The following is a 5641-nucleotide window of genomic DNA, read 5'->3' as shown; positions in this document are numbered from 1 at the left end:
ATATATATATATATATATATATGTATAGATTCAATATATATATATATATTTATTTATTTATCTGTAGAGAAAGTGCATTTGTGAAATTTTGCAAATCATTTACGTAGCACACAAACAAATTGGCAGTAAATTATTTGAGACATTCTTGGCAAACAATATAATTCACTTTTCACATGGTTCTCAAAATAGTGTAAAAATAATGTCAAAGACCAAAAAATACAGTTTAAAAAATACACCGTACTTGTTGATTTACTTTTAATTTTTTTAAGTTCTATTATAATATATATCATTGACATATTTCAATTAAGTGAAGTTTATCTTTGGTAAACAAATTAAGATAAAAATCTTTTGTTGTTTTATATTTTTGGAGTTTTTTTTACAATTTCAAACATACTTATACTCATTTATACACACCATATATATATATATATATTATATATTTTATAAACACTTACACAAAATTTGGCACATGTTATACATTTTATACAAATCTAGAGACACTTAAACATTTATATACATTTAAATTACACACACTTATAAAAATATTATACACATTTATAGGCAAATACTTTAAATAACTACATACACGCACTTATACACATTTATACATTATTATACACTTCTACACAATTATATACATTTGAATACTCTTTATTTTTACACCTTTGGCACACATTTATACACACATAAGCACCACCTCATACATTCGCGAAATTCTTATATTTATATGTTTTTTTTTTATGTATAACCACTTAATAATACAAATTTTTAAACACTTATATACTCGTATAGATATTTTTTAACAATCTAGAGACACTTAAACTATAATATACATACATTAAAACACTCTTGTAGACATTTATACACAATTATACACATTTATACACAATTATACACATTTACACGTACTTATACACACTTACTGCACACTGATACACATTATTACACACTACACACTTATACACGTTATACTTATACGCCTTTATACACATTTCAAATACACTTATACACATTTATACACTTTTGGCGCACATTTATACACACTAATACACATTGATACACACTAATACACCGTTCTAATACATTATTACACACTTGTACGCGCTTATACACCGTCTATAACACACTTGAAATGTGTAAGTGTACACACATTTATACACTTAGCACACATTATACACAGATGTGCACACTCACTCATACATTCGCAAGTATACATATATTTATATGGCTTCATTCTCATCGAAATCATCATTGATGATGGATGAAGTGATTAATCGGAACATATGTCTCACGAATAAATATTATGACAGGTCATTGAAAAAATATTTTTCTAGATTAATTCTAATTATATTTTCCATTGTTTTTGTGTCACAATATTTACTTATTGCTAAAGTCAACAAAGAGTTTGATAACAGATTTTGAAATGTTTTCGGATTTGTTATCACATGAAAATTAGTAACGTAACTTAATACAGGTTATATATATATATATATATATATATATATATATATATTTATCTTTAATATTTATGAAACATCCTTTCTGAGAATTCAACGTGTACCCTATATTTAGCACAGGATTTTTTTGGAAAAAGTGACCCTGAATATGTATATATATACAAATGTATATATTATATTTCTCAAACGTGACGATATGCATATAATCTTAAAATGGTTTCAAACCATAAAAAACAGAGGCGAACTGTTAAATTATTTGGAACCTACTTTATATAAAACCAATTATTTTAAAAAAAATGATTATTACTATTATTATTTATATTCCCCATTAAAAATTGACCAAACAGCGACATATTAATAATCATAGAGATAAAAATAATTTAATAGAAATATAAACATATAAAACATAATTATTTCAAAAAGGAACATCAATTTTTGCATTGAATGTGTAAATGTGTATAAATGTCTGAAAATGTGCTGTAAAAGTGTGTAGAAGTGTGTAGAAGTGTGTATATTAAGTTAATTTTAAAAAGAAACATCAATTTTGCATTGAATGTGTAAATATGTATGAATGTCTGAAAATGTGCAATAAAAGTGTGTATAAATGTGTAGAAGTGTGTATAAATGTGTAGAAGAGTGTAGAAGAGTGTAGAAGTGTGTAGAAGTGTGTAGAAGTGTGTAGAAGTGTGTAGAAGTGTGTTGAAGTGTGTGTGTAGAAGTGTGTGCGAGTGTGTATAAATGTGTACAAATGTGAATAAATGTGTTTAAGTATATATAAATGTGTTTCAGGGTTTGTAAATGTGCTTAAGTGTGTAGAAGTATGTAAAATTGTGTAAAAGTGCGTAAAAGTGTGTAAAAGTGTGTAAAAGTGTGTAAAAGTGCGTAAAAGTATGTAGAAGTGTTTGAAGAAGTGTGTGAAGAATTGTGTTTGTGTGTAGAAGTGTGTTTGTGTGAAGAAGTGTGTTTGTGTGAAGAAGTGTGTTTATGTGAAGAAGTGTGTTTATGTGAAGAAGTGTGTTTATGTGTAGAAGTATGTATAAATGTGTTCAAGTGTGTGTAAGTGTGTATGTAAAGATGTACATAGGTATGTATAAATGTTTTTAGAGTATATAAATGTGTTCTAAGTGCATATAAATACTTATAAATGTGTGTACAAGCATGAATTAATGTGTTTAGGTGTGTATGAATGTGTTCTAGCGTATATAAGAGTTTTAAGTGTGTATAGAAATAAAGTGTGTATATAAATATATATAAATTTATATAGTTGATTATAAATGTGCCATAATGTTTAAAAATGTTTTTAAGGGCTTTTATCTATTTTCGTTAACGAGAAAATAAAAATAGATATCAGGAAACTGTGTTGGTCTATTTTTAAAATCATGGAACTAGGTTTTTAGTATATAAAAAATTTACAGGAGATAAAAGTATATATATATATATATATATATTATATATATATATAAAGTTACACGTAACGTCTGGGGGTTAAAGTTCATTAAGATATTCTTTTCGTTATCTTAATTATAATAAAAACATCTGTACATTATATATATAATGTTACAAAAGATAGAGTATTATTTTTCAAAAAAAATTCCTAACGTTACGAAAATGTTTATACACATTCAGGTAATATAATGAATTGTAACCCAAACACTTTAACTAGAGATTAAATTTCAAATAAAAACATCAAAAACTTGGGTCAATTTTTTAAATAATTCGAAATTTCTAAATTTATTTTAAACATAGAAATTTTGATTCATATTAGAAATAAAAACTTCATATTAGAAATTTTTGTAGATTATTTAATTTTGAACAATTTTCTCTCAAACCCCATTCATATTAATCGAATGGTTGAAAAGTTGCAAGATGTATAATAAATAAATAATCACAAATTAGTCTGAAGTCGACACTGAGAGTTTCAAACGAGATTTTGAAGTATACCGAGTTGATCTACGGACTTTTGTTGTTAATAACATACATAGATTATTCAATTATCAACAATTTTCTCTCAAACCTCATTCATATTAATCGAATGGTTTAAAAGGTACAAGAGATGTAACAAATAAATGTGCATGTAAATTCATAATCAAGTCTCAAGAATTTTAACTTTTACTAATTTTCTTGTTTCGAGTACAATTTTAGAGTATAACGAGTTGCTATAAGGACTTATAATATTAGACAATAATGTAGATTATTTAATTTTAAACAATTTTCTCCCAAAACCCCATTCATATTAATCGAATGGTTCAAAAGTTACAAGAGTCAAGAGTTACCAAGTCTCAAGAATTTCAACTCATACTAATTTTCTTGTTTTGAGTACAAATTTAGAGTATAACGAGACAATAATGTATAAATTATTTAATTTTAAAAAAAATTTTGGGACATCATTCATATTAAACGAATGCTTAAGATCTGTGAATAATATTAGAAATAAATGCACTAAATTAATTTTGTAGTTTTAAAGTACACCGGGTTGCTGTAGAGTTTAATAATGTTAAAGAAACTTATAAAATATATGATTTTACACAATTTTTTTAGCACATCATCTATATCAAACGAGTGGTATAAAAGTTACAAGAGATATAATAAATGAATGCATGAAAACATTTGTTTAAACAAATTATGAAATGACAACACACGATGTATGAATGAATAAAAAATAATAAAAATTTAAAATAATTACCTAAATTTTTCAAACAAATCCTCTTCCTATATTAATTAATAAATAATTTATTAAACACTCAACTAAAAAATTAAAATTGTATAAAACACAATTTTTGTATAAAACACACTACACTTAAATGTCCAGCGTCCAGTAGTATATATATGGTACTTGAATATTTTTTCTAATTAAATTGTTGCTAATTAATTAATCAGTGTAATTAAATTTATTTAAATAAATTTAATAAAACTGAAGCTTATACTTGAAGAGGCAAAAATTTCAGACTGACGCGCCGACTTGTATGGAACACATGTGGTAGCGAAATACAAATACACATGTACATAGATACATATATACATACAGGAAGTACGTATGTATGTACATACACACAAACAGGATGTATGTATGCATGTACATATACACGTTATGTATATGTACATATGTATGTATATGCACTTATCTATAAGGCCGGCGGTTAGTGTCGTCTTGCTCAGGGCTGGAGTGCGTAAAAGCACGTTTAAAAGCGTTTTTAAAATACTAAAAGGGCTTTTAACGTGTTTATGTATTCGGAAAAGTTCTAGATAAATTAGTTTTCAACAATGTTGTCGAAGGAAGTATGCGAATATTCTTAATATTTTTTGAGATATTTCGATAAATATGAAAAAAGTTCACTTACTATTATTTTGTAAAATCTAAATTTAAAAAGTATTTTAAATGCTAAAAGGAGTTTTAGCTTTGTTTTGCCATGTTATGATATTGGGAAAATATAATAATAAAAATAGAAATAGAAATATAAAAACAATTATTTTAAAAAAAGTCAATTTTTGCATTGAATGTGTATATGTGTATGAATGTCTGAAAATGTGCAGTAAAAGTGTGTATAAATGTGCAGTAAAAGTGTGTATAAATGTGCAGAAGTGTGTAAAAGTGTGTAAAAGTGTGTAAAAGTGCGTTAAAGTGTTTGTAAGTGTGTATATATTCGTTATGGTGTGTTTAAGTGTGTATAAATGTGTATTGCAAATGTGTTATGTGTCTATAATAGTGTTTTAGTATATATATATATATATATATATATATATATATATATATATAAATGCGTGTAAGTGTGTATAAACGTATAAAAAAGCCTGCGAGTGTGCATAAATGTGTCAAAATGTTTAAAGGGTTAAGTGTTAATTTCAAGGGCTTTTTATCTATTTTCGTTAACAAAAATATGTATATAAATGTGTATGAAAAAAAAAGATTTTCGATAAATTATTTTTCAATGAAGCGGGCTATTTTTGACTTGAATTTTCAAAAAAAAGCCCATTAATCAAGTGAGACTTTTAAGAGGTGGGGGGGTGATATTTGATAGAGAAATAACAAAAAATCACGTGGGGGAGGAAGGAGTCTAGTAGATATCATGTGTATTTATTTTTGACCTGAATTTTCAAAATAAAAATCAAAAGCTTTACGATTTTTTCGTAAATTCGGAAAATTCGTTCGAATATTGAGAAAGGTTCTCGATAAATTATTTTTCTAT

The sequence above is a fragment of the Ctenocephalides felis genome, unplaced genomic scaffold (genome assembly GCF_003426905.1).
Source record: "Ctenocephalides felis isolate EL2017-DRISC unplaced genomic scaffold, ASM342690v1 CF-g0.4_SCAFFOLD_00845, whole genome shotgun sequence".
Classification (NCBI taxonomy): domain Eukaryota; kingdom Metazoa; phylum Arthropoda; class Insecta; order Siphonaptera; family Pulicidae; genus Ctenocephalides; species Ctenocephalides felis.
Note: the sequence above shows the minus strand (reverse complement) of the source record.